The sequence below is a fragment of the Drosophila biarmipes genome, chromosome 3R (genome assembly GCF_025231255.1).
Source record: "Drosophila biarmipes strain raj3 chromosome 3R, RU_DBia_V1.1, whole genome shotgun sequence".
Classification (NCBI taxonomy): domain Eukaryota; kingdom Metazoa; phylum Arthropoda; class Insecta; order Diptera; family Drosophilidae; genus Drosophila; species Drosophila biarmipes.
In genome coordinates, this window is record NC_066616.1 from 5,434,457 (window position 1) to 5,461,268 (window position 26,812).

Genomic DNA, 26,812 nt, shown 5'->3' on the forward strand with positions numbered 1-26,812 from the left:
TAATGTACTGTTTCGTCTGCTGGAGTTGTGTATTGGTCATTGTCAGAATACCCGTCTCCCAAGTCTGTAAATCCAACTGCACGGTCAGGCTTTGGGACATTCTCCAATCCTGACTTAATGCTCATTTCATCAAACAGAATAGTATAGTTTTTATCTGACTCACTTATATTTTGAACAAATTCTGTCAAAACTTGGACATGTTCTCCTAAGAGGCCAGGTGTAAAGTCCTTTAATAGTCCTTAAAGAGGACTCAGATGGCATATTGAAGCCAAAATTTAGTCTTAAATTCTTGTAAGCCTTAGGACTATTCATATAAATTTACATAAAGAGTCGTTTTTCAGAGTCTGTGCAATGAATTCCCTTTTTTATGAACACAATGTTCTTAATTTGGGTTTAATTTTTGCACTTCATTGCTGAAAAATGTTTAAAGTCGCCAAGCTTCTTCACTTTTTGTTACAAATGAATGATTCTTATTTTCCAATTTCAAATTTTGGAAATAGTGAACTCGCTTTGACCTGCAACATTGCTGATTTGTTTTAAACCAGCATTATTTCCAAAATCATTTCCGTTAGAAATGGCCAAACTTATTTTGAAAAGCTCTTCATTTTGCATTCCCATAATGGAATTGACAGCCTCTAGTTTACGCATTTTTTCGTTAACAAATTCAATTAATTTTTCAATTTCAAAATTAAGTCATTTAATTTATTACTTTTTAATTGCATCGAAATACAATCGGCTTTCAACTCTTTGTTTTCCTCTGTTAAGTTTAGGTTTTGTAATTTAAAACCTTTATTAATTTTTGTTAATGCTTCATTTTTCTTTCTCAAAAATATACTCAACCCTTTTGATAACAATTAGCACCTGAGGGAAGGCTCAATCCTTGTGGCAAAAATTGTTCATAAACATGTCATTGGAAGAGCTCAATCTTTTTTCAAAATAAAAAAATTAAAATTGTTAGGAGATCTTGTTAACTTAAATAATATTGAAAAGAGAATTTTTAGTTCTATACGTACTTGTATTTATTTTCAATATATTTAATAGTTCAACCACTAGCACCTAATTTCTTTATTTTCTTATTGTAAAGTAATTAGTAAATAAACTATGAAAAATAACATCTTTCACACAAAACATGCAACAATAGGCTATAAAACGTTCTCTATGTTTTGCTAAGACACGGCACACGAGTTTCCAATTCGTCGAAATAGGATTTTTTTTTTCATATATAATTATTTTTTCAATACTAATTAGGAGTTTATCTTCGCACTTAAGGGGTGTGGTTAATTCTGCCAAAACATAGCCTATTTTCGGTAAATGCCAGAAAAATTATTTAATTATCATATTAATGTACAATATTTAAACTATGTCTTACAAAATTTTAATCGAAAAAACAAAATAAATAATCCGTAGTCAACCAAGCTCCGTAGTCCATCCCGTTACAGGATTATTTTAAAAATAATGTCAACCTCGCACTTTTTTCAATTTTTGCATTTTTGGTAACACTTTGTAGTCAAAAGCTTGATTTTAGCCTTAAAAATTCTATATATTAATTAATATAAAACTAAAAATAAAAGAAACTCGACGTTGGTATCTGAAGTTTAAAGTACAGACAGACTGTGCTAAAAAAAAATCGGTACATTCTTTTTCGAAGAGAGTGAGCACCGACTCCTTATTCTTTTAAATATGGCGGTTTTCTAAACTGTCCATCGATCGTATATTTTTAAAATCTGAATCGTCCTTTTAAAAAAAGTCACTACCGCTTTTTTGAGAAAAGTCTTAGCGCCAAACCAATTCAAACTTATCAGGGCTGCATAAAATTTACCCCTTCAAAAGCTGAATGCTGTGAAATCTCGCCCATTTTAAAGTATCCAATTTATTTATTTATATATAGTATTTGGATGTTGTATCGTTTAGATTTCTATATAAATTGTGTATTGTTATATTTTATTTTTTAATTCTATAAGAAATTTGTGATCTCAGTAAATATATAAGAAACTTTTAATTGTACTTTAGCTTATAAATGGTTAGTTCTTTATTGAACTGTTAAAGGGTAGTTTTATCAATCAAATCAAAAAAATTAACTTCTTTAAGAAATTGTTTTAAATTATTTTCCTCTTAAATGATATTATGAGTTCTAACTTCGGTTTCTTCTACTGCCGAAGAAAAATTAGGCCGAAATCAAAATTGCTTTACAGACAATTAATTGCGATGATTTATTTGCTGAAAACATATAGCACTTAAATATTATATAAATTTTTCCGTATTCTATGTATTAATTGTATGAAAAATACTTCACTTTTTAGTTATATCTTTTTTAGAAATTTCAACATGTTTTCGAAAATGGATCTATACATTTTTGTGTAAATACTGCATAAAATTATTATTTTATGAATTCCATTTTAAATTAGCTTAAACCATAAGAAAGAAAATGGTAATATTAATTTATTTTCGATAACCTTTAATCGAATATTCGATATCAGCCAGGCGTTAGGCGATTTCGCGCCACCCGTTAGGGATTTTCCGTTTCCCTTATTGTCATCTTTCTTTTGTGTTTTGTCTCTCTCTTTCGCTGGAACATAACGGACGTGTCGTTGCGCCGTCCTCCTCGTCGCGCGCGTGTGTGTGTGGTGTCTGTGTGTACTGAAACATTTTGGGGTCGCAGCAATCGGGGAAAAAGTCTTAATTACTTATACAATAATAGTGTTTGTTCTTGCGGCAAAGCGATTGTGGCAATAGTGCGGATCTAACCGCAAAGGAGAATGCGAAAAGTCTGCTGAATTACGTGAGTAGCTGGGCTGTGTGTGTATGCCAGAGCGAGGCGGCAAATCAGTGCGGCGTGAAAGGGAAAGAGCAGCAAAATATAATTCGCTGCGAATGCTTCAGTGTTCGTGCCTGTGTTTAGTGTGCATGTGTGCTAAAACAAATGCCTAAATTGCAACAAAGAAAATTGTATGAAATATACGAAGCGAAGAGCGGAGCGAAAGCGACGAAGAAAAAGAGGCTGCTGCCTAAAGAAGAAGCGAGAGAAGAAGCAGCTGCAGCCGCCGCGAGTTTTTCGCGCGTGTGTTAGTGTGCATACAAATGTATATGAAAAATAAAGAATAAGAGGAGGCAAAAGCGAATCATCAAGAAGTGCAAAAGTAATCACATATTTCCTATTTCTTGCAGCGCTTGACAACGAAAATAATATTTAGTAAATGCAAAATACAAGAAAAGTTAATCACATTGCTAATCAGTGAACTGCGGTTTCAAACGTCTTCGTCTTTCCCCTCTGCACTTCCTTGACCGGAATGCCACCAAACAACCAAAATCCACAGCAACAACAACGAATGGAATAACATAAACCAAGAACTTTCAAGAGAGCTCTGAGAGAGAGGCGTCGGCTAACGGCTTATCAATTGAAATTGACAAAGCACGAGGAAAGAGAAGGAGGCAAAGCAGAGCGCTGAGTGCGCGAAATGTGAGTAATTTTATGAACCGAAAAGAAGGATGAACCAAAGTATGACAACCAGGCAAAAACGGGGCAGAATTCTCTTAGTTTGCCTCGAAAACCGTAGGAAAATAGCAATCAACTTCGCAGAGGGACAATCAAGTGTGTTCACTGGCTTATTTTCCCGTACTCGCTCTCCGATAAGAGCGGAAGTGTAGTAATAGAACTTGGGAAAGGCAAACCGTGTTTATTTATCGGCTTCCCATGTGCCGGATACTTTGAAATCTGGGGCAGTTAATTGCAATCGTCAGTGGGAGGACAGTGGGCGTTCGCCTGAACAACAGTGTCATAAGGGTTGCCAACTTAGTGGGATGTCCAATACGAATATTTCAGCAGCTGTGTTGACAATACTATTAAAGAAAGCCATTTAAAGAACGTTTTTTGTTGTAAACTATAAATTAAAGTCACTTGAGCTGCTGAAAAATATTATTCACTGTTCTATATTTCATTGGCTGTCTGTCGATCGCTATGAAAGCAGCGTTTATAAATTCGTGTGATATTTTGATTAGTGTGCGCAGGCTCGTGTATTTTATTAGATTAGAAACGCAGTTGTTTATTACCATTTAAATGTGCCTTTGGGACTCCAACCAGATGATTGCTGTTGTGTTTGATTTTGGCTATTATAAGCTGTGCACATCGTCAGTTGCAGTCTATAAAATCCAATTAAAGGATCACAAAATGCCCCTGGTCAAGTTAGAGGCTTTTTTCCTGTTGATTGCAGGCAAAGACCCGAAAACCAAAAACCAATTATGGCCAACTAGTTGGACTGGCTTTAAGACGATTGAGGGGTTGCGGGGTCTGGCAACATGCGTCTTGGGCCATTTAGCCGTTTGTCCTGACCGCAAGTTTTCAGTCAATCAAGAGTTGTTGCAACAGTTGCGTTTTTCTTTTGTAGTCCGTCTAGCATCTCTTTGCATACACTGAGAGATACGAAAAGGAACTTGGAAATGAATCCACAGTTAACTATAGTTTTGAATTTCAATTGATCTCTAAAAAGAGATCTCTCAGAATTTAAAGCTAAAATTGCAGCTTAAAAAACAAAAAGTAATAAATTGGTTCACTCCATCTAACATTTACTGTACTCAGATAGTTTTCTGTGACCGCTGCATTAGATACACACACCAGTAAAGCAGAGACAAATAAAATGAGAAAAACTGGCAGTTTTTGCTTTCCACTCTATTTCCTTGAGTTTGCTGTTGCTTTATTTTGTTGTTGCCATTGCACGCTCTTCATTCCGCCTACTGCCGCTTCTTCTTTTCCTCCTGATAGCTTTTGCGGCCTGCATATGTACATGTGTGTTTATGTAAAGAAGAGATACCGTTGTTTGGGTGCTTTTCTCGTCTTCCCGCTCTTCCCTTATCTTCGCTTCTCTTCCTGGTTGAATCTTCTTCTTTCGCAGATTACAACGTTCCTTTTTGCTGTTTTCACACTCACAGAGAGAAAATATGCAACTCACTTCCAATATTAATTTGTTTCTTATTTTTAACTATTATCTCGTTCGATTTTAAGTATACTTACAATTGAAAATACCCCATGAACCATTCGACCGCCTGTGTCACGGCATCAACTCACGCTCGTGCGAATTGGCTGTGTATCTATGTGGGACGGAAATAGTTGCATTTTGGAGGTCTGCACTTTCATGGCGGAAACTCGAAAGCGAAACAATGCCATAAATACAACAAACACACACACGGCCTCTGAAACTAAAATAGATAAATAAATTCGGAAAGAACAAGGAAAACTTTTACAGAATGCGAGTGCAGAGGGAATTCGTTTACGAAGTGTGGAGAATCGGCGGGAGGGAGTGAGGAACACGGCCCGCTGTAAAATGTTGTTGACTGTTTAGAATTTAAACTTAAATTTAGAACCAAAAGTTCGAACGCAGCTGCCGAAAACCAGGATAGACACTAATTTAGAAAATGGGCAATGAGGAAAGTAAATGATTGAATCATTTTAGGCAGGAAAAGAAGTCTCCAAAGGCCTTTTCACATCTTTTGTATGCACGACGTGAGCTTGAATCTTGAGTGTTTATTCCCTCTCTTTTTGTTTGTCTATCTTTGGCTCTTCCACGTGTGTGTGTAGTGTTTTTTGACAGTTGAATGAACTCAAGCATTTATTAAAAAAGAAAAACAAAAAACTAAATAAAAGCTATCACACACAATAGCAAACAGAAAGAGCATGCAAGATAAACGAAGAGCTACACCTGCGGACAAAAAAATAGGGGATTTCAAATTGAAAAAAATAATATAAAAACAAATGTCCCTATAAAAGTGGTATATGAATCGCAGGTGTTTTGATAATCAAATACAATTTTTATTGTTATCAGCAAGTCTTGAAACTTTAAAAAAAGATTATTAGTATAAGTTATCCTAAACATTTTCGTAATTTTAGATTGTTACAACTTGCACTGTATGTAGTGTTTATCAATTGATTACATTCAAGTGCTACTTTTGTATTGACCACAGTTGTGCCTAGATAGTGAGAGGGAGCGGAGCAGGTATAGAGAGAACGAGAGTGGGATAAAGACGGCGAAGCGAGATGGAGAGACCCCACCAGTCAACAAAAAGTAATTTTGTGTTGAAGCTTGAAAAAGAGGGAACAACAAAATAAAAACACACTGCGTGCAGGCCTCTCAATAAGTGGGGGCAAGGGCGGGGAAGGGGTGAAGGATTCGGGCTCCACAGCCAGACAGTAAATGAAGTTTACGTAGAGTTGTTGGCCGGCAATGTTTGTTGCCTTTATTGGTTTTCCTTTGCCTCTCCTTTCCGTTGTTTTGTGCAGCTTTATATTTTATTTTTATTGTTGAGATACGCTGGCTATGCAGCTTTGTATGGGACATTAGATACAGAGAATTGCTTTCGGCCCCACAAATAGCCCAGAATGGAAAATAGTTTAAGTTCAGTGGGGAACGGATTTGGAATGGCGGCATTTGGTTTATACCCAAGGAGAATACGCCGTTTCCCGGCCAGACTAGAAAAATAGATTGTTTAGTAAGCATTATATTTGTTCTCTTTTGTATTAAATTCAAAGTGGAATTTTGGTATCGTCATTTTGGTAAAAAGTGACTATCTTTTTTAAAGAATTTCTAAATACAAGCATTTTTAAAAGACAACCTTTTCCTGCTCTTCGCATCCAACCAGTAATGGAGATTTGATTCCACTCCAAGACCTCAGCGTGCGCTGTTGCCAGCTTTCAGTTGCTGTGTGCGCCAAATGCATTTTCACTCTCTTTTGAAGTGGGTTTTGAGTGTATGTGGGTGGATTTTTTCAGGTTTTTTGAGAGGCTATGTGGGCAGAGGGTTTCGGAGGGTTCTCCGAGTGTTCTTTGCAAGAATGGTAATAACATTTCTTCGGCAGTACGCGGCCTTAAGTGTGTTTATTGGTACATGTATATTCATTTATCGAATCAGCTCCAATCAATGCCACGAATTGAGGTCGGTCTTCGGCATCTTCATTCCCTTCTTCCAGTTTTTCGTGCTGATTCGTCGTTTAATGGGCTTCGCTTAAAATCAAATCAACCAGGGACACACAATTATATTTGTTTATATATACAAACATACGTACATGCTCAAAGAACCCCCCTTTTTGGGTCGTCGGCAGTTTTTGGTCGCTGTTTTTCCAGCACGCGTGACGCGCGCGTTTTCGTGCTGTTCCAGTTTAAGCTTTAAGTTCTCTGTGGCACATAAATCGATAAATGTTTGCTTAATTTCCTTCTTTTTCCTTTTTCTGGCTCCCTCGGCCACACCTTTTGCTTTTGCAGGATGCAAACAGCTTTTTCTTTTCTGGAGCTGTTGTTTTGCTCTAGATTTTCCCGCTGCCTGATTTTCCACTGTGGCAGCAGCTGCCAAAGAAAAGCCAAAACAGCAAAACATGTGTTTGAAAGCGAAGCCAAGACAAACTGGCGTCGCCTGTCAGAGTGAATAAAGTCTTGTAAGAAGCGAAAAAAACATAGTTTAAGGGGTCCCGGACCGGTAGACCCTTCCTGGGTTCAAACCGAAGGTAAGGCGGGAGATCGGGATCGCTGTTGTCTGCCAAAAAAGATTTACCTATATACTATCCTATCAGTTTTTCTGTTTGGGTTTACAATTGAATCAGGAACTTCCTGGGTTACACACTTTAAAACAATAATTCTAAACAATGTTAATAATTGTCAATATAATTTACAAGTATTCTTTGGTATACGAATTCCTGTTAATTATACGTATATGTTTTTTTAATTAGCTACTAATGCTACCAGTGAAATGTAATTCTTAGAGTATACTTAAAGCCACTTTTAACAAAGAACGCATATTTTTTGACAGGAAACCGAACTTCAGCCTTCTATTTTTGTTACTTCCTACTGTTATGCCATTTCTCTTGATGAAAACACGCACGTACTACAAGGAACCCAACCCATACTGCCATTTTCCTTAGGGTTTTCTTGCAACATTAACAGGGTGAGAAATCAGGTCCGTCTTGGGTTTCCATTTTGGAGCCGTAATCTTTGATCAAATGGCGTGATTGACTGATTTATCAAGGATTTTGGCATTTGACTTCTTTTCAGCACAGGCTGTTGCTGTTCTCTTTTTGGGTTGTGTTTGTTTGAAAAATAACGATTACAGTGTGACTGAAAAGGAACAAGGTGCAGAACATACTGTCGAGGCCTATTTTAATAAAGTTAGTGATAGGAAAAAAAGTTAACTTATTTAAATAACAGAATTTAACGACACCTAAATTCGAATCAACGAACTATACATCTCTGACACATCTTAAAGTTACTTTAAGCAATAGCTTTAAGTTGCTCTAATAAGATACTTCTTAACAAATTGCACTTTCGTTTGGTTGTGGAGATACAATTGGCAAGAGGATTAATACACAAGACGTCAGAATACAAATACCCATAGAAAACAACCTTAATTAGTGCTTTGGTGGATATGAAATAAATGTGGATAGATAAGGAATCCTTAGAAAAACTTTGCCCTTTTCGAGCTGTAGCATAAAACAGCATTACATCTTTCACTCACGGCTATGTGGCCCGAGAAAAGTCAAGATAGGTAAAAGTTTCTGGCAGATACACGGATACTGGCTTCCCTGCCTTTAACTTGGTTTTTGTATCCATCGGGGCGTGCAACAGTAAAAACTAACACACGCACAGTTATGGTCAAGACAATAGCACTGGACATGTACACTGCTAAGAGTACAATGAACACGATGTAAAAACCAATATATAACTAGATATCTTGTTGATATAAAGAACAAAAAAAAAATGCTGTTTATGTTTTAATTGTAACTATTTTTTTGTAATATTGTTTAAATAGAACACATTTTAAGTAACAAGATATCATAGTTTAGCAAGGCTTTTCAGTAATGATTTGAAATTTCTGGTTAACCGTTTTCGAAAATGTCCCCTATAAAGTTATCCAAATTTAATCAACCTCGATATCTAATCTCTATTCCCTTAAACGCAGCTGTGTATCTTTGAGATGCTGTGACATCCGTTCGTAGATAGATAGATGGACTTACTTAGCCGCTGCCGTTATGCTAAAATGCCATAAACATAAACAAGGCACACACATGTACGCCGTACCTCATATGTATTCCCAAATCCTCCCTCGGCTCCCTAGGGCCGACATCCTCTTACATGGCAACAGGGAAAATCGATAACCATTTACGTTGCGTTGTGTATATATAGCCGGGCACATAACTTATGTATTTTGTGTTCGCTGTACATGCGCAAATTTCCACAGCCAACACACACACACACACACACAACTAACTGCAACTTTTTCTCGTAGACAAAACAAAACAAAAAGCGACGAACAAAAGCAGGAATCCAACACTCCACCTGCTTTACCACCCCCAGAAGGCCCACTCAAATGCCGCCCACACTTTTACCACCCCCTACTTTTCCATCGGCCCATTCCCGCGCAAGCTCCCCGCCTTCCCCTATTTCCCCACCTTTCTCTCAGTCAACGCTGTCATTATTTTCATTTTCAACTTTTTCTTGTGCCATCTAAGCCAGCCAAACCACCCACTCCCCACCCACCGTTCGACCTCATTCACACAGTGAAAAGCTCAGCACACTTTTCTCAACCCCCCACCGTTCGGAAAATCCCTTTGCCCTGCTCATCCCCGCCTTCCCCGTTTCCCCTGAAGCCGCAGCTGGCAACGCACATTTTGATAACATTTTTGATAAAAATAATGCGGCAACAACGCCCCAAGCTCAGCTTTCGGGTGGAGTGGGGTGGCACTGTCTGCTGCGGGGCAAGGGGGGCTGGGCTGGCGGCGGGGGTGGGGAAACGTGCCAGGTCAGTGGGTGGCGGTTGGGTGGGCTGGCATCTTGTCTGCAGCTGTAGCTGTGCGTTTGTGCCTGTGTTTGTGTAACTAGTTTTTGCGCCCATTTTTACTTTGGCATTCTTGGCGATGCGCTGTTGCCACACTTCGCACACAAAAAGAAATCCCTGCCTTGACGAGGTTCCAGCATTAAATTCATAATTTAAGACAAAATATTGTGAGAAAAGACGACAAATATATTTTGGTTTTTCACGCCCAAGTTACTTAAATGATATTAATTTGTAAATTTTACTTTAAAATTGTAAACTTAACTTGCGACTGATAAAATGTATGTAAGCTCTGGAAATGTAAAAAATGTTTTCAACACGACGCCAAAATATTTTTCAAATAGTAGACTTTACACCTTAAAATTTACATATTATCATCGAACTTAAGTTGCCAAAATCCTTTTTGTCCGTGCAGCAGCTTGAAGCTTCAAAGGCTTTTCGTATAAGTCATCTTGCTCTGGTTCACTTTGATGCCGATAATTTAATTCATTCAATATGAAGATAGATTGCGAAAGGTTTTCCGTTCTCCAGGACAAACCATTTCTTTAGTTTAAATTACTTTACCTTGTGGAATCTTTAATTCAAATATGATTACATCTCTTTGTTGCCATTAAGGCTAATTAAGTTTGCGGAAAGGTTGGTAAAAGTTTAGCCACCAATTGTTGTTTTGGCCTATTTAATCTCCGTCAATTTAGATATTAAAGCACAATGTGGAATGTTTCAAACTTTTTGACAAACTTTACGTGCTTAGGGAATTATTTGTGAAGATAACGGAGGAAAAAGGAAAACAATGAATTACGATCAAAATCTAGACAAAACTCTAATGGGCAATTACGTGGCACACATTTTGATGCCAATGTAAGGTCGCTTCTCTTTTACATTTAAACTAAAGCTGTTTGTCTTATTTGATTTGAAAAAATTTATTAATGATTAGTTGCCACTCGAAGTATTTATTTATAGGCATATATCAAGTATTTAATTGATGGAAAATTTCGTTATTTGTAGAATTCATTAAACAAAAGTAGGAATTTTATCGTTTTTTTCAATTAAAGGTTCTTAAACTTGTGACCTTTTAAACGTTTGATAACCTCTTAAAGCTTAGACACAATAATTGAATTCACAAAACAGAAAGAAGTACTGGAAGTACTCAGAATAAGTAAAGAAAATTTGCCACGCCCGTTTCCCTCCTCCTGTGTGTATCACATTACCAATAACAACGAGGGCAAACTGAAAGCCAATCCCCAAGACACCCGAGCCATCCATAAATTTGACATTTTCACATTAATTTAATACAAACACGACGGAAAACTGGCATTAAACAAGGAAGGGAAAAGGAATAAACGGAATCCGCCGTGACGTCCTTGCCAAAAGCTTTGGGGGAATTTAAATGCAGACGCCATTTTCTATTACTCCCCACATTAAATTTGATGGCGCGCCTTCTTATACCAAAAACAATATCCTGCCAGGACAGCCGCACCCACAACACCCTCTTATCCGCTCCCGAAAAAGTTTCCCGAGCCGAAAATAAAAGCAGGCGAAACAGAAGTCGCTTCTCCCTGCTCCCCCAGCTGCTCCTTTCCAGCCATCTTCGTCCCGTTGGCCATCTTCGTCCTTTCTGCCGCTGACAGCGCCCAAAAGGCAGCACTAAGGCAGGCGGAGATCTCGAAATGGAGAGTCGCTGCTCCTCACAGTACAGTTTTGGCCAAGGAAATAGCACTCGAACAAGCCAAAACAAGGACGCATTCTTCTGAAAATGTAACTTAAAGACGAAAAGTATTGTATTCCAATGAAGTACAATTTATTCTTGACGTTCTGGGGCCTTTAAAGATACATTTGCCTTTTACCTGCAAAATATTATATTTCTATAATATTATCTATAAAAGTAACTCTTGTACCCTTTCCAGTGATTATAACATGTAAAAATCAATTGCACAACCAGTGTAGCTTATGGGAAACTGCCGTTCTCTGTCCTTTATTAAATGTCTTAAATTAAATTATTTCACACATTTCATTACTCCTATTTATGAAAGCTATATTAGTTAGTTACTGATTAATCCAAATATTCCCTCGTATAGTGCTGACATCGAGAATATTGACCCCTGCTGTACAAAGGAGCACCCACAACCCCAAAGGACTTTTTCAGCTGTTCTGCAATTTGAAATATTTTGCCAGGCACCGCCCCAAAAAAGTTTCTTAGGGATCTAAGGGAGCCAGTGATGAGGGGATGAAGGTGGTGGCGCTGTGGGAGTAACTCCGCAAAATGATTATTTTTCATGCTTTCTCATTTCGTTTTACTGCCTTGGCCCGCACACAAGCTCGAACACACACACTCGCGCAGTCGGAAACTTTCACAATAATGCTGCCTCGGGGGTTGCTGCCGCTGCTTCTGCCGCCACCAGCAGAACACAGCCCAACCCAAGCGACAGCCACCCACCCACAGGAGGCAGAGGAAGAAGAGGCAGCAGCCTCACGTGCGCTGCCTTCGAAGGCAGCGACGTCGGCCGCGGCATCAGCATTGTCTGCCCTTGATTTTATCGATTTTCGCCCACCCCGCCCTTTGGCCTTTTTCGGCTGCTGGCAGCGACGTCAGAACCACTCGAAAACTAGTGCTGCCCATTGTGGATTACCTAGTGAGCCAAGGGGATAAGGCTTTATTAAACCCTAGATAGGCAACGGCAATCCAACCAATCCTTCGAACTAGTTATAATGCAATACCTTAGGTTCCAGCATTTTTAAAAGTTTCAATTGTATTTATGTTTGGAATGCTTAATTATGTACTTATATTTTGTTCTAGGGAGCTGTATATTTAAAACTCTTCCATTTGAATTCCATTGTAATGATAATGGTAGAACCAAAATATACTTTATTTAGAAAATTAATCATTTTTATCAAACAGTTCTGATCTGGGAAATTAATGAATTGATAATTTTCCTAAAACAACAAAATACTTACTTCATTTAAAGTATAGTGTATCAACAAGTAACATTAAAGTAAATTACTTAAAATGGTTTTCCTATTTAGAAACCGGCTAGAAATAGCTAGGTTTTGATCAATGGAAGAAGACAGATTTGACCTAAAGATAGCTAGATTTGCCACACATCTCGCTGTCTATCGCAGTTTCTCTTATTTCTGGCCCTCTCCCGCACCCGAAAACGGCGCATACAAGCTAAGCTTTTTGTGAGTGTGTTTGTGAATCCCCGGCCGGCGCTTTCTCTCTCCCTTTCGCCCTCTCTCAGTGTCCCTCCCGCTCTCCTCGCTTGTATATTATGTGCTTGGCTTGTATTTTATGTGCTTGGCTTGTATTTTATGTGCTGACTGCCGCCTGTTTCGTTATTTATGGCATTTAACCCCACACGAGCGACGAACCACCCACCGCCCAACCACCCACTAACCCTCCCGGCCACTCACTGAAATTGCTTTATTCAGCCCGATACACAGACGCGAGCACACACACACTCGACCATTTACAAGCTGTGAGTGTGTATGCGTGCGCTTTAATCTTTTGCCGGCAAATATTTTGCAGCATTTAAATGCGAGGCGTTTATCGACCATTTTTGGTGCATTTAAGTTTTGGTTTTTCCGTTTAAGCGACCAACGCCCTCGTTTCCCGTCCTCTCCCCCGCTCTCACTCTCTCTCGCCCTCCTGCCGAATGCGAAATGTTGTCCGAGGTCCGGTCAAAATGGCTTTTGCAATTAGTTTTCCAATGCTTTGCTAGTTTTATTTTGGCTTATTCGTACGCTGATACATATTTGTATTGATGTGTGGTGTGCAGGTGCACTTTGTGTGCGCTTCGAGCAGCCAATTTAATTTGTAAGTATTGTGTGTTAAAGTGAGGCAATCAATTGGGAAATGAAATAGTTAAAGCGAAACAAGAGCGAATTTTCTTAAATGCGCAATTTAAAACTCGACTCGCTGCACTAGGAGTGTGTTTAATACTCAGCCAAAGTATTTGTGATTACCGGCTTTATGACCGTAAAAAGTGGACCAAATATATTAAAGTAGGTTTTATTTCGCAGTCAGACTTCATCTTAATTATGTAGTTATAGAACAGCACTGCAGCCTTAAAATATAGGGTCGATTTTCTCTACTTAACATCACCAAAATAAACTTTAGTAAATTAATATCTTTAGAAAGTGGTCACCCTCTTTGTGTTATTGCCTTCTCTTCATATTGCTTTTCTACACTCTGTAAGGGCTTCCCCAACCTAAGACGTATTTTAAAATAAAGATATGATTTACTATTAGTTCTCTTATGGCTTTATATACCTTTTAATGGGTCACACAAGAAACTGATTTTTTTTTTAACTAAAGAATAAGTTTATAAATGTTAAAATCTTAAATAATAATTCAAATTTCTATGGTTGATTACCTATTATCTTGTGTGAGCTATTTTGGAATTCCTGAAAGCGATTTTTAATTTAACTGGGCTTAAGCTCTTATTTATATATTGCAAGTAACAAAAGTCAAGGGATCCCTTTATTGTACAGCTCATGTACGAGGTGTGTTCAAAAAGTAAGGTGACTTTGTATTTTCAAGAAAAATTATTAATTTATTTATCATTATTAATGTTGTCCCCTTCAAAGTAATCCCCCTTAGATACAATACACTTATGCCAACGGTTTTCCCAATCCTCAAAGCACATCCCATAAGCACTTTTCGGTATAGCCTTGAGCTCTACCAGGGATGCAGTCTTTATCTGTTCAATCGTTGCAAATCTCCGTCCTTTCATAGGTCTCTTTAGTTTTGGGAACAAGAAAAAGTCACATGGGGCCAAATCTGGTGAATATGGTGGCTGAGGCATTATTGTGGTGTTGTTTTTGGCCAAAAAATCTCTCACAAGCAAAGATGAGTGAGCAGGGGCATTATCCTGATGCAAAAGCCATGAATTGTTTTTCCACAATTCTGGACGTTTCTTTCGTATTGCTTCTCGCAAACGGCGCATAACTTCCAGATAATACTGTTTATTGACCGTACGACCATATGGTAAGAACTCCTGATGCACCACGCCATGGTAATCGAAAAACTTGGAGTCCTTTTTTCGGTCTTGGATCACCTGGGTTCTTCCATTGTGACGATTGGGCTTTGGTTTCGATATCATAACCATATACCCATGATTCGACACCAGTTATGACCCTTTTGAGTAAATCTGGGTCGTCGTTGAAGTCATCCAACAGCTCTTGAGCTATGCTCATGCGACGGTTCTTTTGGTCAAAATTCAGCAATTTTGAAACAAACTTCGCTGACACAGGACTCATGCCCAAAACGTTTGAAAAAATTTCATGGCACGAGCCAAGCGATATACCGAAATCTTCAGCAACTTCTCTGATAGTGATTCGACGATTTTCCAAAACAATTTTCTTCACTGCTTGAACGTTTTCATCAGTTGTGCTTGGGCGTCCAGAGCGAGGCTCGTCATTGGCATCTTCCTGGCCATCTTGGAAGAGTTTGTACCACTTGTAAACATTTTTTTTACTCAGAACAGTTTCACCGTATGCCACTGTCAATATTTCAAGTGTTTCGGAGAACTTAATTTTGTTTTTTACACAAAATTTGATGCAAATCCTTTAATTCATATTTTTCGATAGCAAAAAATCGCTGAGCACGCAAAACAACTTGTTACCTTTACGCCTCTCACAACTATACAAAAAAGGGGATTCAATTGAAACTTGGTACAGATGTTAGGGAAGAGTGTACCAACATAACATAACAAAAAAATCGATAATCGAAAATATGTTGCCCGCGAAATTTGAAAAGTCACCTTACTTTTTGAACACACCTCGTATATACCTCGTATAAATTAAATGTGAGCCTAGCCAAGGAACTCAATTTTATTTATTTGTTGTCATACCCACTACCGAAAGAATCGCCAGTCCTAACCCAGACCAATAATTTCTTAGCTGTCTCTGGTTTGAGGTCTGGTTTGCTTATCTGATCGCACCGTCTTACCCCTCTGAATGAGTGTGTTGCCCCTGCCTAGATCACCATAAAACAAAGGCCAGCAACAGAAACTGTCTACCGAACACGCCCACTTTTGACAAAAGGCTATTAGCACCATTAAACGGTAAAGCCGGTAAAACGAGGTACCAGGTTCGGGGTCTTCGCGCAGACAGTTCTATAAGCTGGGTGTGGTTGAGGTCGGTTCTTCTTGCCTCCCTTCAGAACAAAACGCAGCGCGCTGAGTGTAATAAAATGCGAGTCGCGTGCTCGGGCATCATAAACATAAAACTCACAGGAAGACGCAAGTTAACCCTTCGTAAAAACCGCCCCTGACCTCCCATTCCAGCCGGGTAGAATTCCAAGGTAAGTTCTTAAAGTGCAAGGCACTTGAAGTGAAATGTAAACATGACAAACGTGTCCTTAAACTTTTTGCACACACTTCTGCGCTGTCCGTCTCTTTCGGCTCCTATTTCCCGTCTCACTCTCGGCTCGACCGAACTCAACTCAGCTGAACTCATTCATTTCGTTCCATGCCACTCGACGTCGCGACTCGACGTTGACAAGCCCTTTTTGCGCTTTGCACTTTTATTTATGCGATAAAAATAAAGCGATAATAAATGTGGCGGGACACAGCGAAAAGTTATTGCACTCTTCCCGTCTCTTTCGCTGCTCGTCTGCGCCGTCTCTTTCTTCTGCAGCAACAGCTGTTTGCCTCAAGAAAGTGGCTGCAGCAGAGTTCAATTGCCTGGCGGGTCCGAGCCCCTCCTGCAGCCCCTGGAAAACCCGTTCCACTCCGCCACTGCAATGCATTTGCATTATTTATTAGCTGTGACTGTGCTTCGTTTCCATTTTGCATGTGTTGCGTAATATCCGCCGAGCAACTCCGTGATCACGGGGAAGGAGATAGCGGAGGGGAGCGATATAAAGAGGTGGGTGTAGGTCAGGTCTGAAGGGAAATCAAATTACACATGGGAACAAAATCGATTCAATCCCTGAGCGAGGTGTGTGCAAAGATCTGTCACTGCTTTCTGTTCCAGTTTGTAATTTATAGGTCATATTCATCATTTTTATTTACGAACATTTTATAGTAAATGCTAGAGAAACACTTAAGTTCTACCGAGGACAACTTCTACTAATTCTAAACTCATATTGATTCGAAAGTGTCCCAACCATCAAGGTACCCAACTGGCAATCAAGAAACCCATAACAAATGAACAGACTATAAAATTCATCCCTACAATTCCAGATGCTCCATTTTAACCTCAATTTCCATTAGGGATGTCGAATATTTTTAAAATATCGTATCGACAATATTTTCAGTTTTAAAAAATAATCAAAATAATAGTTAATATATCTCTATAAAACATCGATACATTCGGTATTTTTGATACTTTAAGTTTCCCAAAAAGTTTCTTAGAAAAAAAAGTAATAGTAATTAAACACATCTATAGAAGATCTTCAGATTTCAAAATGCATTATAATTTAAATTAAACAAATAAAAATGATATGATGTAACAAAATTTAATTTCAAATCCAATTTCTTATTATATAGTTTTTAAATGAAACAGATTATATAAGTTATACTTCAACATACAAAACTGAAAATATCAAAAAAAGTATGACAGTATCGATATTTGAGCAAAAAATTATTACGATATATGTAAATATATCATTTTTCCTAAAAATATCGATATATTGATCATCAACCCTAATTATTCCATATAATATTCGTCAGAATGTGACAGCAGGTCCCCCAATGTCTTAAATAATGACAGTTCATTTAATAATAATACCTGTAGTATCGATTTAATGATAATTGCGGGAAGCAGGGGGTGAATTGCCCTGTTTCCATCAACAAATACCGTGAATTCCCAAGCGATGAGGGATTCAGTTCAATAGGTTTTGAGTATATAATTAGTGGACCCAGCGAGTTAATTACTTACTTTCCATTTGCACATTTTATTTGCCATGCAATCGCAACCACTGTGTAACCTTTTTGTGGTTCCCAGCTGTCTTTGCTGCTGCCTGCTTCTGTTTACATTGTATCCGGCAAAATCAACCACAATTTGTTGAAATCGATACGGCGAAAAGGTACTATAATAACGCGATACTTATGTAAGAACAACAGCAATGAACCTAAAATAAATTGCATGGAATTTTGTGTGGATTGCTAAGAATCTAATCCGATTCAAGTCGATGGTTTTGCGATTGATATACGGGGTTTATAGTTTTCCACGCCTGAGGTGAGTCAAGGGTAATAAAGCCCAGTGAGCTGTGGGAAAGAAAGTTTGTTCAAGGCGGATTCAGAATTCAGTGGAAGGGGATATTTATAATGCTCGTCTTGTTAATCACTAATGAGTCATTTTTGGGGCAGCTCGTAATTCCATTAAAAATTATTATAAAAATGTTATTTTTAGAGTTAATTTCCTTGGGTACAGTAATGGTGTAACTTGTGTAAAACCCAATTTAAAATTTGTTGAACTGATCACGAAAACGCCATATTAGATTGTGACGCGTGCACCGCCCAGCAGAAGCAACAACACCGCCAGAGAATATTTATACAAATGCACATATTAAACGCATAAACAAAATCTGTGTCAAATAAACTTGGCATGTTTATGGCGAATTCTCTTTGCTTGACAATTTTATTATCGTTGTTTTTAGCTGTTGCTTTCCGTTCTCCTATATTTAGGGGAGCGGGGTGGAAGGAGCGGTTGACCTGCTTTTGAGGCGACGCGTGATTCACGAAAGCGGTACCAAGTTCAGGTGGAGTAAAAGAGCAACGGACGGGTGTGCAAAAACAAAACCAAACTAATGGATACAGAAATGTTGCGTATAAGATTGCATTTTTACGCTTCGCCCCTGTAGGTGGCGCCACTTGGCCTTTCGTGTGTGCGTGCTAGGTGTGATAAGAATCGCTCACGAACCGTTCTGCAGAAGTAAAACGCGAAAATGGGCGGAAAAATATTAAGGAAAATAAAAACAACTGTTGTCTGCCATTTGTTGTTGATGTTTTCCTACCTCACCGGCGCATAACGGTAAACTGTAAGGGGCTATTACAACACACACACTTACGTGGACAGGTGACTAGAGCGTGCAAGGGAGATGGCATTAGAGGAAGCTGAAAATTTGCCACCGCCGCTGCACTTTAATTGAAAAACATGCCAAGGCAGGCAAAAATATAAATAAACCAGAAAAATGGAAGCAAACGACGCATGCGAAAGGCAACCGAGCACGAGTGTGCCAGACAGGTTGTTGCTAAGCGTGTGTTTGTGCCAGCAAACGAGCCCCAAACAAGGCTCAAACTCGAAATATTAAATTGCAGACGACGCTCCAGTAGGACGGGCGGTTGTGGGGGGCGTGGGGGAAAGGGGGCGTGGAAGCACAGGGGCGGGCGGCGAGTCACGCACAACACGAACCAAGAAGGCGAGGCAGCAACCCTGAGCAGAGGCGAACGAGGCGAAGAGAGCAGAGTCGAGAAAGAAGCCAAAACCTCTGAGCCGCAGCTACAGTCGGGCTTCCTCAGATCGAGCAGTAAGCCTCATAATGGTAGTAAGCATTAACAAAACCTACCTGATATACGTTTATTAAATTTTTGGTTTGTCTGTCAAACATCATATTCTGTTCCATGCTACGCAACCAAAAATGTAAATATATTTAGAACAGAGCCCACAAAAAAAAGAAGTAATGATCAGAACCTTGAGAACCTAGAACAGTACCATTACAATCAGAATCGCAACAATATGTATTTTATGCCAACAAAGTTCAATATAATAGTGATAATATATCTGAACGGAGTCTCTTTCCAGGCTTAACATGATCATTTCAAAATAATGTTTCAAGTTAATATTTCACCTTATCTCTTAAACATATTTTTAAATACCTTATTGAGGTTATAAGATATGTATATCCAGTACTTTTTAATCAGTATAGGTATTAACATATTTAACAATTATTCAGTTCAGGGAATACCCCAAGTAGTTTCCCATAAAGACATTTTGCTGAAGGTAAATTCAAGCCAAGTGAAATCGAAGCTACGGAAGTTCTACTGTACTCGTTGGGTTATAAAACGAGTGAGCGAGCAGGAAAAGAAGAAGCGCAACCAAATACGGGTGGTTGTGTGTGTGTGCGAGCGTGATAAAGGTCGTTGGCCAAGCAGCGACAACAACAACAATGTTAGCTGGGAGGGGGACAGAGGGGAGGAAGAGAGACAGCGGCACAGAGAACACTGGCGATGAGCAACAAAGCACACGGCGACGTATTTAGCCTAAGGGCACGAAGTGTATTGCAGGTTTTTGTCAGTCGGCAGTTGTTGCTGCTGCTTTTGGGCTATGTATAGGCCGCGTCGGCTTGGTCGGCTGAAAAACACGTTCCCTGCACCAACAGCGACTCCATCGCCAGCACACTGAATAGACAAAGCCAACAAACCCACAAAACGCAGACGGCAAAAGAGACGGAATGAGTCGGACAGAAAGAGGTGGCGAATGTACCTCCGTGTGGGTGTCTTTGGCAGCCTTTAAGGCCATATCAGAATGGGAATGCAGTCTTTAAGACCCAACGCATTATGAGCCATCATCCAGGGCAAGCTATCAGCGTCCCAGTGGGTTTAAAACACAGTTTTAGTCGAAATTCCATTAAAAGCTGGACAAATAAATGGAAAATGTACCATTATCCATTTTGTTTCCTTCCTAAAACCTATTATTTATCCAGTTTAATGAGTTTTCTTTGTTACTTTGCCATTTAAATAACTTTAAATGATTAATTCTCCTAAATTCCTAAAGTTTGAGCTGCTAAAATTCGAAAAAGTAACCCCGATTAACCTTGGAAAGTGAGTAAGAACTAGTTGCTGCTATTACCTCATGCTTACGCTCCTAGCCAGCGGAGAGCCCGAGCACAACTAGCCGAAGTTAATAACCAAATTCCGTTGAAGTGGCAAGTTCAAAGCTGAAATTAATTTAGCCTTAAGGCGAACACGCACACCTAGAAGCTGTTGCCGAATACGAGTGCTTCAAGCGACGACCTTTAAGTTCCCGCTGCGAGAGCCGAGACCGTACAGCGATTATAAATAATGGTTGTCGGAGCAATATAGCAATACCAAGGCGAAATGCATTGCATAACCGAGAGCCAAAGCCAACAAAAGTAGACAAGTAGAACTTGTTGTCATTTCCTTATTCAACGCGACACTTGTTAGCAGCTAGCAGCGCATGCATTGAATTGCATTGAAACTGAGAAGCTCTCTATCTGTTTTCGCTCTCCGGATGAAAATGCACACCTGCGTTTGGCTTAGCTCGGTCTGGTTTGTTTTGGTTTCGCTGGGTTGTTTTTTCGGGTTCCACTGTGAGGTGTGTGGCGTACGTGACTATCACTCGATGCAGTTATGCTGCTATTACGTAGGCTGTGCACCCACGGACACCGACGCCAGTGCAGGCACCAGCCCGACACAGACGCACTCGCAGACACGCACGAGCAAACACCTGTCACGAACACACACTCAACTCGTCCACCTATCAGGAACTTGCCGTGCAACCAACGATCTAATGCCGTGGGCTATCATCGTGCATCTCTATACAGCAGGGGTTACAGTACTAGGTTACTTTGAAGCCTATAGATCTGTGATTTTAGAAGACCTATACATAGGAAGTATATTTGAAGAAATTTGATAGCTTATTACCATTTACCATTACCCCATACTTACTTATTTTAAACAGTAAAAATTGTTTTATAAGTTAGAGGGTTCTTAATTTCCATTTAAAACAGGAAGTGCAGTGACTTGGGAAATTACATCCAAAGATAAAGCACTATTATGTGACCACCATAAATAATCCATTATATTTTGATGTACCAGAAAAATATATTATTTTGAAATTAATTTTTAAATCCTTAGCTGAATTTCTACTCTTATTTTAACACTGCAGTGCTAAATTGCAAACAAATAGCTCAAAATCAAGATTAAACCAACCTTTTGTGTCATCTGTATTCACATAAGTATTGCAAAAGCAATCATCGGGTCAAATTACACCTTGATATTATCCGCAATTGTGGTCACAAGCAGCTGCTTCTTCTTTATCTGCTGCTGCTGTTCTGTTGACGTTTCATTTGCCAAATGTTCCTGCCCGTCGTTCTTCCTCCTTTTGTTTTGCCATTGTTGCTGCGTCACGTTTTCCATATTAAAATGTTTGAAATTCTGATTGGGATGCTGCCCCTGGCGGTGCAGAGTTGCCAACTGTTTGTTTGTTTGCTTTACTTTTCGTTTGTTGCGTGAGCGCCGTTGCCAAACTTCAGGCAGCAGCCAGCCACCGAATCTTGGCTCAATTAAAACAGGTTTTCTCGTGAGACATTGCCCAGAAATAATCATGACCGGAATGATAGACCCCTCTCGGTCCCCCCTTTCTACTTTTCCCCTGTCTCACACTGGACTTCACTTGTTGTGTCTGCTTTTATGTTTTTATTTGTATTGTTGTAAAATATGTTCACTGACCTTTGCCGAATTACCAGTTTTAGTACAACGTATTTTTGTTGATCGCGTAATGCTGATTTTCGTCGGATTTTTGGCTCGAAAACGTTTTGTATTCAAATTAAATGCATAAACATGTCGGTATATGTTCGTTATGGCCATATTTACACACACTCTGAAACGAGAGGGCGACCTTCAACTTGATTTTTAATTAAGTTCGGTTCAATGAACTGAAACTGTCAACGTCTGCTCTGCTGTGTGTTTAATTTTAATGCTTCCCTTTTCGTTTCATTCCCCGCTTTGGGCCAAAAACAAACACAAATGTTTCGCATATAAATTATTTCTCTTTGTTTGTTTTTTTTCTGTGGTATTTTTGGAACATAAATATAAAGGCAAATACATTTTGACCAAAAACGACGTTGATAAATGTATTCTCTTTAATGCTATAAATGGTTGCCAAATTTCTCTTAAAGTTTTAGTTACAGCTTCACTTATACTAAACTTTCTACTCCTCGGTTACGTTTTATCTATCGTAACTCATCTCAGCTTACAGCTTCCCACTGTATAGTTGTGTGTGCTAGCCATAATTCATGAAATTTAATCGCTTTTCTCAACTTACTTTGTAGCTTGCCTTCCTCTGTTTTATTTTTATTATTTTCTCAACGAACTTTTCTTTTACTTTAGTTTATGGCTCTCTCTGCGCGTTTCACCATAAATTTTCTGTCTCAACCTCAAACAACAAATTTTTTTCAATTTACATTTTTTACCATATTTCATCTGACATTCCTCCCGGAAACGCCAACCCTCTTCTCTTTTATTCCCACTTTAGTTTGCGCTGTCACCAGGCAGCAACAACGGAAAATGTTTTAAGAGCGCTGCCACCCACCTTTCGCCCCACTAAGTTGGGCTCCAGACCATCAGGTCCCTTAGTCCCAAACCCAAAATTCAACTCTACTCAACCCGAACCACCCAATAATGTTAGACAGATTTTATTACGGCGCTCTTGCTACTTATCCGGAAATATTCGTCTGACTCTTTCCATATCCTCACACAGAAATCAATAACTTCCATTGTATGGTTGATAAGTTATGAAATAAAATTTTAATCTTTTAAATCGATATTTTATTTTTTATTTTATATATAAATATTGATTTCTAATAGAAAATGTGACTCAAAGTATTCCTGGAAATATTTTTCTCTGCATTGGCATTAGAGCATTGCACCTAAACCATTACCATCCCCTGAGGGACAACTCCGGAGTCTCTGGCATTTTGGGCTGGCAACCCTTGTGGCAGGTTCTTCTGCTACACACACCATGGAAAATTGTTGCACTTCTGGCGCTGGGAAAACTCACCCCCGCACGTTACTCTCCCACCCCCCTGGGCCACCATTGTTCGGGTTTTCCCATATAAATTTCATCAGTAGTTTGGGCAACCACCGACCTGACAAACGCTACCCAGGAAGGATGTTTCAATTTCTATTTTATTTTATATACTTTTCCTGCTTCGTTGTTCATTCCGCTTTTATCGGTCGTTTGAGCTTCTGAAAGTGGCAGGGCAACTCTGTCTGTGCTTAGAATAGTGAAAATTGGCAACATTGCTTTCTGCTCTTGGGTTTTATTCGATTGTGTGGTTGTCCCTTTTAATTTTGTTGTTCTCGATCCGGGGGTGTGTATGTTGCCGCTGTTCTTTTGATTTGGGCTGTTGATTTTCTTTTCTATTTTTTCTTGTTTTTGGTTTCTGTTCCACTTTGTTATCCCGCTCTACATTTTTTTCTTTCAACTCTGCAATTTTTTCAGGCTTTTCTCTTATTTATTTAAGGCATTCTGAAATTTCCTTTGAGCTCCCTTTTGTATTTTCAGTATGTTTTAGTAATGTTATTGGGGGCCAAAAGGTTGCTTTTGGGGTTCGAGTCGAGTTTCGCTTGAATAAAGTACACTTTACTGTGTTGTATTGTCGAACGTATATATATATAAATATAGCTTTATATATTTTCAAAACAAAACAAAAAATTATAGAAAATTTGTAAGAAGTTGTCATTTAGTTTTTATGTTATACCTTTATTTTGTGCCAGTATTTTATATTTAAAGAAGATTTTCAAAGTTTTAATTTTTAATCATATTACCCCAAACTACATTACTAGCCTTAAAAAAAGATAGCATATTATAAACCAATTTTATCAAACATAAATTAAAATTCCTCCTTAAACTTTAACACCCTCCAGCGTTTAGACAGTTTTCAATTAGTTGGTTTTTCTGCTTCGCTTTGATTCCATCTACTTCATTTCTGTGCCAGTTATGTCTAATGCACATCCTTTTCTCTTTTTCCCTCGACAGTGGACATTTCTTTTAGCGATTTTTATAGTTTTTAACAATTGAAGACTGGAGGCGATGAGTTTTAATTACTGACCCACTTCCAGTTGTTTCCTCCAACGCCGCGATGTTGCCACTCTTCACCTCGTTGCATTAAAAGTTTAAAAGCAGTACGAAATAGTTGAAAATAAGGATGAATTATTTAGTAAAGTGATTCTTTATTAAGAACTAAGCTTACTTATTGAATTCTGTAATACTGACCCATATTTATTTTTATTTATGGGCACTTTAATAACTTCTATTTCTATTTTTTTTAATTTTAACGTTTGAGGGCTAGCGCTATCTGATTCTTTAAAGCAATCCCAAATAAATATCTTATTTGTTCTTCATACAAATGGGCTCATTTTAAATTTTGTTACCTTGAAAAATAAATAAGATAATATTTTTTAGGGCTTAATAACTGACCTATTTTCATTTGCTTCGGATAAGACTGGTGTAGTTGCCATACCTAACTTTAAAGCAACTCTAGTGCTTTATTTAAGTTAAAAATTATTTATATTAACTTTGTGGTGAGGGGTGGGTATAGTGCTTGTAATTATGCAAATTTACATAAACATAACCTACTAACTAAGCACGCAATTGAAGCAAATGCAGTCGACTGCCGACTTGCAGAAATAGTTGACCTCGTTTTTTGGGGGCTTTTGCTTGCACACACTTTTACTGCATTTTTTTTTAGTTTCTTGCTTCGCTGGTTTATTTTTTTGTGCATTAACAGAGAAGTTTTTGTTGAGGCGCCGCCTGCCGGTCTGTAGTTGTAGCTGTTATTTCTCTGCCGGCGTTGAACTCATTTTGCATGCATTTCTGTTTTTTTCTCTTTGGGATGGCAACTCTGTCGCTGTTTTGGTTTTTCCGAGTGGGCGGTAAAATGGGTTGGCCTACTTTTGCTCTCTCCCCGGCTTTTATTTTGCTTTTCTCCATGTTGTTTGCGAACCTTTTGAAAACTGCGGCAGGTGCATTTTTTCCGCTTTTATTTCGCAAAAGCGCCATCCAGGGAGTGCATTTTCCTTCCATGTTTTCCACTGCCTTTTCTGGCGTCGCCACCCATTGCCACCCATTTTTTCCAGTGCTTCTTAGCATTCATTCACAGTAACCAAGGCAGACAGAAAGGGTGGGAAAAGAGAAGGGCAACAAACGAGTGGAATTCACCAGCTTTGTTTTATTTTCCACGTCCTTGTGCTAAAAACAACAACAAATAGAGGGTAGGTGGGTGGTTGGGTTGTGGTGTTTGCTTGGGGGAAATGCTCGAAAAAATCGATAAAGCAATTAATGCCAAAAGAGTGGCAGGCCTTCCGAATTTCCACCTACCGAGCAAAAGAATGGGAACGAGAGTCAGCAAGTCCGAGAATCAGCAGCCGAGCAACCCTGTGCGCAAAATAAACAAGATGATGACGTTCTCGATGTCGGAGGATGGAGGTTGAGGGTCGAGGAGAGAACCAGAAAGCCAAAGCTAAAGAAACGACGACTAGTCGTCTGTGTTAATAAACCGCCCCAAAACCACCGAGGGCAGCACCGTTCCATTATTAGGTTCATACTCCTGCCCAACCCAAACTCAAACCACCCGCATTCCCACTGCTTCTGATTTTATACCCTTCAAAAGACGGGTATCACATTAAATTTAATTGTACGCTTCTGAAGTTAATTTGGAAATTTAGAGACCTAATTATTTTAAATTAATTACAGCAATTGATTAAAGTAGGAAGAACGTTTTTACAAGAACTTGGGTTTCTTCTAATTTATAATTCGAGTTATACCAATGTTTTTTGGGAACTGTTCGAAAATTATTTAGTACTTACAATTGCTTTTTAAGCAGCAAGTTTTTGTAGTGTCTGCATTTCACCATTGTTATTACAACCCTAATTGCTATCAGGGCCCATTGAATTTGTTTGTTTAACTAGTTATTTCATTTTCTTAATTTATACTTATTTTTGGTGGTATTCAAGCAGTGTATGTTCCCCAGTTAAAGCTACTCACTAGTAGTGTAGTAATAAAATCTTAAAAATGACAAAGTTATAATTAACCTTAATTTATTCCATTGGAATGTTTTGTGACTAGTCGAGAATATTGGTGGTGAACATTATTGACTAACAGCAGTTTCCTTTCCTTCCCATTAGGTGTTCTTGAGTTACCCAATGTTACTAGCTAATACTCAGCCTTAATGAAATGAAAGCACTTGCTTGAATTTGAAAGTTCCAAGCAGAAATTTAGCTAGGGGCTTATCTGGAATTTTCTTTTGTGTGCCTTGCC

The 26,812-nt window shown here is 38.7% G+C and overlaps 1 protein-coding gene across 3 annotated transcripts in view; it reads left to right on the forward strand.

Annotated features, from left to right (window-relative positions):
- Window positions 1-2,565: 2,565 nt before the first annotated feature.
- The window catches only part of LOC108027192 (histone-lysine N-methyltransferase, H3 lysine-79 specific), a 40,947-nt gene continuing 16,700 nt past the window's right edge, over window positions 2,566-26,812 (forward strand). For 2 of the 3 annotated variants that reach the window (XR_001768314.3, XM_017098494.3), the window contains exons 1-2: window positions 2,566-2,779; window positions 3,166-3,457. The gene's annotated coding sequence lies outside the window, so the exon portion shown is untranslated. Of the gene's footprint in view, window positions 3,458-26,812 lie in introns of all 3 variants that reach the window. The other variant, XM_050888818.1, reaches the window with a different exon arrangement.